The sequence below is a fragment of the Dipodomys spectabilis genome, unplaced genomic scaffold, assembly GCF_019054845.1.
Source record: "Dipodomys spectabilis isolate Male_0828 unplaced genomic scaffold, ASM1905484v1 ptg000043l, whole genome shotgun sequence".
NCBI classification, from domain to species: Eukaryota; Metazoa; Chordata; class Mammalia; order Rodentia; family Heteromyidae; genus Dipodomys; species Dipodomys spectabilis.
Genome location: NW_024870720.1, coordinates 31,167,105 through 31,178,053, shown reverse-complemented (window position 1 = coordinate 31,178,053; position 10,949 = coordinate 31,167,105). Strand labels below are relative to the sequence as shown.

The window sequence follows — 10,949 nt, the reverse complement described above, 5'->3', positions numbered from 1 at the left end:
ACCAGAGCATGGTGGGCTGCCTTGTCTTTTAGGAGGTTTAACCAGATGAAAAGGTAAAGGAGGCAAAACAAAGGAATGGAACACAAGCCCCAAAGAAGTTTATTCTAAAAGCTAAAAGAGCAAAACTTCTCTGAGGAGAAGAGGCTCCAGGGCCTGGCGACCATTGGTGTAAAGACACTGGTCCCCCTTCTTCCCTGTGGCCCTCCCCCGCTCATTCCCTGTGCAGAACCCTGCCTCCCCTGACAGTTGACAGTTACTGGATGGACCAGGGCCTCCATCTTTCTCACAGCTACTCAGGCACTTCTAAATCTCCCCTAGTAGGGAAGTGGAGAGATTTTAAAGAAGGAGATGATGGAACACCTCCCTGCAGAGGGCTTCAAATAACTGCAGAGCACCAGGTTAGACTCTGAGAACTAGTCAACAGTGAAAGAGAATGTGTCTCGTGCTGCCTGTGGTCATCTGATGGCTCACACTGGTGGCTCACACCTGTAATCCTAGATGGCTGAGAGCTGAGGATCTTGGTTTAAAGTCATTCCAGGCAGAAAACTGAGATTCTTACCTCAAATGACCAGCAGAACGCTGCAAGTGGAACTGTAGCTCAAGTGATAAGAGTGCCAGCCTAAGGGCCAGTGCCAAGTCAGTGGGAATTTGGGAGAGAAATGTTAATTTACGCTAAAATGATTTTTATTTCATACAAGCAAAGGACAGCTTCCTCCTAAGTGTGGGATGGATTATGGAATGATGAATGGACCACAAAATGGATTCATTGAACTCCTAAGAGAGTGAAAGCCCTAGACTGTGAACAGTGAGCACAAAAGAAATGAGAACATTCCTTGTCTCCTCTCTACCCCAGATGTCCCCACTAAAATTGACCCAAGTAACTTCTGGATTTTCTGAGGTAATTCTTTTTTAAACTTTTTTCTTGTTATTATAAAGGTGATGTACCAAAGGGTTACACTTACATACGTCAGATAATATGTACATGTTTTCTTGGACAATGCCAGCCCTCTCTTGCTGTCTCCCAGTTTTTCCCTCCCATTCCCACTCACAAGTTGTATAGTTCATTTTCAACATGGTGTGTTCGGATGAGAGGCTGTGGGAAGTCATTAATCTTACAGGTGGACCACAGTAAGCCTGGGTAGGTGGTAGGTGGCCAAATCATGGAAGTCCTTAAAGGTCTGGTTTAGAGTTGTACCAAATATTCTAGACCATTACATATGCACTGAGAGCTCTTCAGGGAGCCAGGGTCCCAGCCCATTGATAGAGATTGCTGAGACCCTAAAGTAGGGAAACAGAAGTAGGGAGACTGAGTGAAAGACTGGGGCCTAGCCCTCATGGACCTCACCCCTCAGAGTGGACAACGACATCGATGACACTGCTTGGTTGTTAAAATGTAGACCATGAGATGATGGACAGCAGTAGAAGCAGATAGGCAACTATTGCATTATGTACAGAGTATGAAGAGCTCTCAGAGACACAGGCTGGCTGCCAAAGGGCACCAGCCAAATTCCAAGGATGGGTGCAAGGGCAGAGAAAACACATCTTTGGTAGGAGAAGGTGTAGACCTGGTGTTTGGACATGTGCTCTATGGACTCAGGTGTTTGTTAACTGAGAAGCATGGGGAGGGGGGAGGGGGCGTGCTGGGGGGGGGGGGCTTGAACATTAAAGTATTATACCTTTTGAGTTGGGTAGCATTACAGGATTTTCACATACACAGTTACATAGGTACCTATGTAAAATCCATTAATTTGCACACTTAAAATCTGTGCTCAATTTTTTGTATGTGCCAGTCATAGGGTTTGAACTCAGGGCCTGGACACTGTCCCTCAGTTTGTCTGCTCAAAGTTACTACTCTACCCCTTGAGCCACAGCTCCACTTCCAGTCCATTTTGTGACTAATGGTAGATAAGAGTCTCAAGGACTTTGTTGCCAGGCCTTTGAACTGTGATCCTCAGACCTTGGCCTTCTGGGTAGATCAGATTGCTAAATATTGTCTTATGATCAGAATTCAAAATACCCCTTTCCGCTTACACATACTGATTCATATTATGGTAAAGTCTACAAAGGGAACAATTGTTAATCAGACCATCACTAGTCAAGATAACTTTGTAAGTCAGAGATTTATCTGTACATGCTTTTCATATCAATTCAGTACAGTGGAGTCTCAAACCTATGTATCAAGGGGTAAATACCTAGTCCTAGGGAATTCAGATAGATGGCCGAGGATCTGCTGTATAACTTCTCGCTTTCTCTTTTCTTCTGTCTTTTTTCTCTATCTCTGCCTTTCTATTCGTTCTCTCTCCATCTCTGTCTTTCTGTTTATTCCCTATCACTCTTCCTTTTGTCCTCCCTGATCCATACGTTTAAAAAAACAACAAAAAAACTAGTGAGTGCTGGCTTGTAATTTGAACTACACAGCAGGCTGAGGTCTGAGGATTTCAGTTGGCAGGAAGCTGGTCTAGGAAAGTCCCTAAGACTCTTACCTCCAGTTCTGCTAGATGTGGATCTTTGCTCAAGTGGCAGAGTGTCAGGATTAAACAAAACAGCTAAGTGACAGTGCCCAGGCTGTGAGTTCGTCCCAGTCCTGTCGTGCACATGCCAATAATTACTAACATACGATGGTGAAATGATAAATTTTTAAATCGTGGCTTCATAATTATTACTATTTTCAAAATGAACATGTTTCTCTCCAGGTACTTCATGAGCAAAGAAGTCAAAAAGACCTGAGAAACAGCCTACCCAGTCCACATACATATATGTGCATTTATCTGTAGTTTATACATTAGAGAAATGATATATTTGCTAAAAGAGATGACAGAATTGAAAAGGATGGGGGACAATTACATGAAACATTTGAATGCACAAGTTTGTCACCATACCTCAGGAGGCTTGCTATGAGCTCTATGGCCATCTAGCATTTAAGACTTGATTTGAATTTAGTTGAGCTTCCTGATGCCTTGACCCCTTCTGATGGATGTTGCCTTTTGCTTTTCCATCCACTTCAGAGTGAAACAGGAGAAGCTAATTTTAAAACATAGTAGTAATTAGTCTGCAGAATGTACTTGAGAAGCAGATGTCACCACAGAGAAAGGCTTTGTTTTTAGGAAAGCTGAAAGGAAGGAAGCAACCAACCGTGAATGACTGACTTTCATAGAAAGGAAGAAAACAATGCCAGGGCATTTTGTGGAAGTCACTGGAGAAAGTATATAATACCTAGCAATGACTATCTACTTACTGGAATTATCTGCAGTTTTAACCTTAATAACACAAGAATATGTTGGACTGACTAGTGAGGGCATGGACTATCATACTCCTATGTGTTAAATGTAAGGATAGAGAAAGGCCAGACAGCTGGGCACTGGTGGCTCACACTCATTCCTAAGATCTCAGCTCCTCAGGAGGCTTAGGATCCTAAGATCTTAGAATTGAGGTTTGAAGCCAGCCCTTGCAGAAAGTCCATGAGACTCTTCTCTCCAAATTATCCACCAAAAAGCTGGAAGTAAAGTTGTGGCCCAGGTAGTATAGTGCTTGTTTTCAATAAAAAAGCTCAGAGATAGTGTCCTGTCCCTGAATACAGCCCCAGGATATGAGAGAGAGAGAGAGCAACAAAGAAAGAGGGAGAGAGGGAAAGGGAAAGAAGGGCATAGAGGGAGAGAAAGAGAGACGGGGGAGGGGAGAAGAGGGAAAGAAGGGAGGGAGCAAGGAGGGGGGGGGCCAAAGTTTAAGATAAATTATTTAGGGTCTGGGAATGGGGCTTAGTGATAGAGTGCCTGCCTAGCATGCATGAAGCCCTGGGTTCGATTCCTTAGTACCACATAAACAGAAAGGCTGGAAATGGCACAGTGGCTCAAGTGGTAAAATGCTAGCCTTGAGGAAAAGAAAGCAAAAACCTTAGGGTCAATGCTCAGGACCTAAGTTCAAGCCCCAGGACTAGTAAAAAAAATTATTATTATTATTATTTCAACAAGAGCAAGCATCTCATTGAAAATTTGAGACTTATAGACCATATCAGGGATTCTACTTACTAAATGACAAAGGAAGGGAAGTCATGAAAAGGAAGGAATAAAGAGAGAATTATTCTAGACAGGATGTGTACCACAAATAGCAGTAGTAAGATAACATATTTATGGAGTGCCTGCTATATTAGGGCCGTATAGTAAGTGCAGGGTAATTGGCTATGTGATCAAAGCAAAGTTCTTATTTCCATGGAACATATGCTCCTTCAGGAAGCACTAATAACAGATAATGATATATGCCATAGGACAAAAGAGGTATGACATGTTAGAAAAATGTTATGGCTCAAAGCCACAAATTGGGTTAAATAAAGAAGAGTAATAAAAGGATAATGGTAAGGTTGAAGGAAAGGAAGGATTTCTGAGAAGATATTCTTTGAACCAAAACTAGAAGGCAGAGAGAAAGAAGGCTATGTAGAGTCCAGGAGTGAGCAACTGGACAGGCCCTGAGCTACAAGCTCACAGCCAGGGGAGATTGAACTGGAAGATTCCACCTGACAGCTGAGAAGTAGATGGTGATCCAGAAGGATGTAAGGGCATGGGTTGCGCAGAAATGGGAAAGTTATGTAAGAAATAGTGTGAGGCTGTGTTAAGAATAGGCCACATATTGTTGATGTATTGATGTTACATTTTAAGTTCAATGAAAATTAGTACACTTGGACGTTATTTAAATGCCATTTATTCTTACAGAATCACATTAATGATGGGAAGATATTTGTTTATCTGCTAAGGCCATAGATCTTCTATTTAATTATCCTCTATAATACCAAAACATCAATCACAATGATGTTTTTTTGGTTTTGGTTTGGGTTTTTTTTTTTTTTTTGGTTGTGAGGCTTGAACTCTAGGTTTGGACACTGTCCCTCAGCTCTTCAGCTCAAGAATAGCACTCTACCAATTGAGCCACAGTACCACTTCTGGTTTTCTGAGTGGTTTACTGGAGATAAGAGTCACTGGCAGGACTTTCCTTCTCCAGGCTGGCTTTGAACTACGATCCTCAGATCTCAGCCTCCTGAGTAGCTAGTATTACAGGTGTGAGCCACCAACACCCAGCTCACAATAATGATTTTTAACTGTTGAATGAAGACTTACATGCTACTTATTGTGCAAAAGACTTTTAAAATTTCAGAAAAAGATGATTAAAAATAAGTGTCACTGAATTAGAAGTAGCATTTTCCCAGGACAGCTGACAATCAGAAGATGGTTTGTGAGGATATGTGTCATTATACTTCTGCTTTCTCCTTCACTTCACATTGGGTTTTTCCCCCTTATTTTAAGGCTTTAAGTGTGTGTGTGTGTGTGTGTGTGTGTGTGTGTGTGTGTGTGTGTGTGTGTGTACATTTTTTTCTCTAAATTAGATGTGACTGATGGTGTCATTGTGTACTGTGACTAGAAAAAATGAATTTGTCATGGGCCATAGTGGAGTTAAAAAGACTGGCAGTATCCTAAAAGCTCCCATTGGGACAATTTAAAATTCTCTAAAGCGAAGTGTAAATTGCTTGGTATCTTATAAGCTCAGAGATCTCAGGACATACATTGTTCCATTAAAGGCAGATTCCTGTTCACTGAAGTCACAGGCAAGTTTAGAAGATTTAAAAAAATCCATTTATGATTGTGCAATAGGAATTACAAATCCTCTAGGAACTTGAAATCCAATGCATTATTTTCTTTCAGGCCTGCAGTATGAGAAGCTGGAGCATGATGTGAAGAGTTCATGGACTAAGAAATAAACCCACAACATTTAAGAGCTGTGTTGTTGTTATTGTTTCGTTGTTGTTGTTGAGCACTGGGGATCAAACCAAGGGTTTTGCACATGCTTGGCAAATCTCTTAACTGGCTTCCTCTCTACATCTCTCTTACTTTTCTCTTCTGGCTTGCCCTGAGGTAAGCAGCCTTATCCAGAGGCTTCTCTGCTATGGGGCTCTGCCTCCTCATGGGAGTTAGAACAAAGAACTCCATTCTGCAACCATGAGCTAAAAATAAAAATGCAGGGCTGGCAATATGGCTTACTGGTAGAGGGCTTGCCTAGCATGCATGAAGCCCTGGGTTTGATTACTCAGTACCACATAAATAGAAAAAGCCTGAAGTGGTGCTATGGCAAGCCAGAAGTGGCGCTGTGGCTAAAGTGGTAGAGTGCTAGCCTTGAGCAAAAGAAGTTCAGGGACAGTGCCCAAGCCCTGAGTTCAAGCTCCAGGACTGGCAAAACGTAAATAAATGAATAAATATGCCTTTTTTGTATTTGTTACAGTGACAGAAGTTATTGACATACCAAGTTGGTACTGAGAGTGGACATTTTGCTATTCCTGATGATGTGATTCTGAAGTCTCTGCAAATATATGGTGGGAAGAAGTTGGAAATGTTTTGGATGCTGTATAGGAAAGGCTTGAAATGCTGTGAGTACAACTTCATGGAGAATTCTTTTGGGCACCCAGGAACACAGTGCTGCTGGGGCATGTAGATAGTAAAGAGTTGGTATAAAGTCTCCTAGGAGGATGCTGCCTCTTGGGAATTGGATTCATGGTGTGTTCCATTCTAGTACAGAGCTTGTTTCTATTTTTTCCATGTCCTGAAATTCCATGTGAGGATAAATATAGAGATGCTAGCCTAGTTGATATGACAGAGGAAATTTTAAGACAAATCAGCATGTGGGCTGTGGCATGGTTATTGCAAGGTACTTTTAGTCACATACATTCTGAATATTGTAAAATGAAAAAAAAAGGCACATATACAAATCTGGGACCAAGTAATAGTGGCAGTTGAGAGATTAATTAAAAAGAAACCAAGGGCTGGGATATGACTTAGTGATAGAGTGCTTGTCTAGCATGCATGAAGTTCTGAGTTCAATTCCTCCATACCACATAAACAAAAAAGGCTGGAAGTGACACTGTCAGCTCAAGTGTCAGAGTGCTGGCCTTGAGCAAAAAGAAACTCAGGGACAGTGCCTCAGACCCTGAGTTCAAGCTCCAGGACTAGCGAAAGAGGAGGAGGGGGAGGAGACCAAGTACTCTTCATCAAGACAATAGGAAAGAGAGGTTAAGGGAATGTTATGAAGATGTATAGAATGCACCCATAGGCAAGCTGAAGCCTGAAGTGGTTGAATTCATTGACAAGAACATGCTGTCTGGGAATGTGGCTTAGTGGTAAAGTGCATGCCTAGTATGTATGAAGCCCTGCATTCAATTCCTCAGTACCACATAAATAGAAAAAGCCTGAAGTGGTGCTGTGGCTCAAGTGGTAAAGTGCTAGCTTTGAGCAAAAGAAGCTCAGGGACAGTGGCTAGCCCTGATTTCAAGCCCCAGGACTGGCAAAAAAAAAAAAAAAAAATCATTGAAAGAGAGAAGAGAGCGTGCTCAGGGGTGCCTGTTCACAGAAGCTTGCTAGGGAAATATTTCCCTTGGTTGGCCATCCAGGTACTCAGAGACAGCTAAAGCCGTGATCTTTTAGGATCCAGCTACTGCTTGAACTGCAGCAGATCTTTGCATTGGTGCCACATTGCTAGCCATGCTGGCATTTGCAATGGACAATTAGAACACAAAGGTCTCCACATAGATTTCACAGGAAGAAGCAAGGCTGATCCTGAAGAATGGAGAATGCAGGAAGTTAGTATCTGTCAAGGAGAGCCACAGACAATGAGTGGTACGGGCTGAAGGAAAAGAACACACAGGCTGCAGCTGGTGAGGCCTTGGGAACAGACCTGCCCCAAACCCTTGGGACTTGCATGAGGCTACCACAGGCTCTGGATGATGGTTATGTAGCCATTGTATTTAATGATCGCTCTGCCATGATCTCAGTCTGGCTTTGGTTCCATTCTTCCTATATCACAACTCAGCACTTTGGTGATGGTAATTTTCATGATGTATATTTGTATATTGGAAATACATAGCTCGGCTGGGAAGGTGGCTCAGTGGTAGAGTGCTTGCCTTGCATGCATGAGGCCCTGGGTTCGTTTCCTCAGCACAACATAAGCAGAAAAAGCCAGAAGCAGTGCTGTGTCTCAAGTGGTAGAGCACTAACCTTGAGCTGAAGAGCTGAGAGGATAGTGCCCAGGCCCATAGTTCAAGCCCCACAACTGACAAGAAAAAGAAAAAAGAAACAGAAAAGAAACGAGAAAAAAGAAATATATAACTTACTTTTTGATTTTTTTTCAGGGCCTCAAAACTAACAGTTTGCCCCGAGTCTCGGAAGAAATTTGGACTTAAACTTTTGAGCAGTACTAGAACTGTGAAACTATATGGACTCTTGATTAGGAACTGAATACCTTCTGCGTTGTGATAAACATGAGCTTTTGTGGGTCAGGTATAGATATCTCCTCCATTTAGATGAGATGTGTTTGGCTACACAGTTGACAGAACGTGGGCTGTGACGTTTAATCAGGCTAAGTTGATTAGATTGAGAAGGGGCTAGGAGACTAGGAAAGCACATCCCTGGGTATGTCTGTGCGGTCATTTAATGTGTAATGAAGTGGGGAAAACCTGGTTATCTTCAGCTGTAAGCTTTAATAATTTTTAACTGTTGTTCTTTAAATTATGTGTTTGTTTCATTATATCTATATGTTACAATTCTTTTTCTTTTCCTCTGTCATTTCATATTCTGGAAAATCTTTTGGTGGCTGATCAGCATTTTTTGACATGGCTCATTACTTGTGACCAAATGAATGTTCCAGAAAGGATGTGTTATACTTGTAGTAAAATGTCTTCATAGCTGCTTCTTGTTTAGTTGCAGCTGGTTTTGAAGTAGAACTTCTTTTTCTAGCACAGATATTTTCCTTAGTGCATCCAGTCTCTTCTGCTGCAAATCGTCTTTCAGTTGAGGAAATATGTGTGGTTTGCAGACTTGATTGGTGACTTTCCAGTTTGGTGACTCTGTCTGACTTGTGGGCACTCGATAAGGAAGTCCTTAGAATATACCCACTCATAGGAATTCAGTTGTTCACTTGAGATGGAGGAGTGTGGACTAGGGAGAGGAGCTGGACACCCACCCACTCAGACTGCATCGAGATTTAGATTTTGTAACTTTGCTCTAAAATTTCGTACATCTCGTGGTTTTTCTCTTGGTTTAGTTGTATCTTGAGATTGTACTTGAGGTCTCATTGGTTCTTGTGATTTCTAATGCCTGTAATGTTAAGATCACACTCATGTGCTTTTTTTTTTTTTTTTTATTTTTGTTGTGGGGCCTGAACTCTGGGCCGGGGCGCTGTCCCTCAGCTCTTCAGCTCAAGGCTAGCACTCTACCACTTGAGCCACAGCACCACTTTCAGCTTTTTCTGCTTATGTCGTGCTGAGGAAACGAACCCAGGGCCTCATGCATGCAAAACAAGTACTGTACCACTGAGCCACCTTCCCAGCCCACTCATGTGCTTTAATCTATTTCAATTCTCTGGCTTAAACATGCTAGGTAGAAGTTTCAATTCAGCCAGTGTGCAAGGTTTGAAGTACACATTTGGTTGTTGAGTTATGGTGGGATAGTGTAGGTTCTTTAGATTTCAGATTATATTGACTTGTCCCTTGAGACTTCTAGTACTATATTTGTGTTCACTGAGGACAGTGAGTGGGGCTAATTCCTTAGCCCCAAGAGGTAGAAGGCCAGTGGGTTTTTCTGCTAACTTTGTAGGGCTAGCCTTTCAATCCGGGATCTTGGTGCTCCCAAGTAGCCTTGTCCACTGTAGTGTCCTAGGCTGTTTAATGAGTTCCAGCAGCCTGGATATCAGCAGATATAGCCTCAGCTGACTGAGGGCTCTCAGTTTCTTGTGTGCTCTTCCTGAGCAGGTGGTCCTGTCTTGCTTTAAATCCTCTACTTCCCAAGTAGCTTGGGTAGCCTGGGTTCTGAAGGTTCCTTCCTTTGCTGTTTGGAGGTTTGAGAGCTTGGCTCCAATCTTGGTGGGGGAAGCAACCTTGCTGGGTTTCAGCCTCTTGGCTGCAACCCTGTCAGCCAGGTGTTCAGTGGCTTGTTGCTCAGCTCTTTTGGGGCTTATGTCAAAGGACACCCTCTAAGTGATCTTTGGGAGGACCCGTCCAATTGAACATCATCTGCTGCTGATGTGGAAGTGTTTCCAATAGATTTGCCTTCAATAACTGGAGAGCTGGCAGGTGTTTTTGTTAGTAGGACATTTGAATCTTGTCCCTTCTGGATTTGTGTAGTGGCACTGGTAGGCCTTAGGGACGTCTTGCGCTGTTTTTCCTGTCTTGGTGTGTGAGTGGGCCAGGAGCAGTGGATTTTCCTTCATTGTGGCCTTATGCCTGGTGGCAGGAGGTCTGGAGCCTCTGCGGGGATTGGGTCAGATTACATTGTCTTGGGGACCTCTGAGGACACCTTGCCCTTGATTGTTTTAGTCTCTTTGCTGAATATTTCCTGGCAGCCAGGTTCCAAATGCCTCAGCTTTCAATTAAAGGTATAGGGGATACAGGTGATGACTGAGTGTCCATGTTGGTAATGCTGTCTTCATCTCTGCTCCCTGAGGAGCTGAGGGGTTGCTGCTCAAAGGGGGGACTTGTGCTGGGTCTGGCCGCTGCCTCAGAGGAGGTGGTACACTAGGTCCTTCCACTCATGACCCAAAATCCAGAAGGAACTTGGTGGATGATCCTCCTGGGTGGCCACAACAGGAACCCCCTTGGATGGTTTTTGGGCTGCTGCATCCTCTCCGTGTGGACTTAGGGGGACTGGATATCACCAACCCAGGATACTCTGCAGATGATGCTTCTTGGTGGCCAGCGCAGGAGCCCCAGTTGGTGTTTCAGTCCCTACATGGGAAGCAGTGCACACTGGTATATATCAAAACCTGTGGAGGTTCTGCACAGATGATCCTCCAGGGTGACCTGACCTCCTTCATCAACTGAGGATGATTCTCCAGGGTGACCTGACCTCCATCATCAACTGAGGATGATTCTCCGGGGTGACCTGACCTCCATCATCAACTGAGGGTGATTCTCCAGGGTGACC

At 43.3% G+C, this 10,949-nt stretch overlaps 1 long non-coding RNA gene across 1 annotated transcript; it reads left to right on the top strand.

Moving 5' to 3' along the window:
• Nucleotides 1-698: 698 nt before the first annotated feature.
• LOC122106807 lies at nucleotides 699-8,537 on the top strand. Its single transcript, XR_006147241.1, has 3 exons — nucleotides 699-898; nucleotides 6,262-6,406; nucleotides 8,162-8,537. It is a non-coding gene; the product is annotated as an uncharacterized LOC122106807 (long non-coding RNA).
• The last annotated feature ends 2,412 nt before the right edge of the window (nucleotides 8,538-10,949 follow it).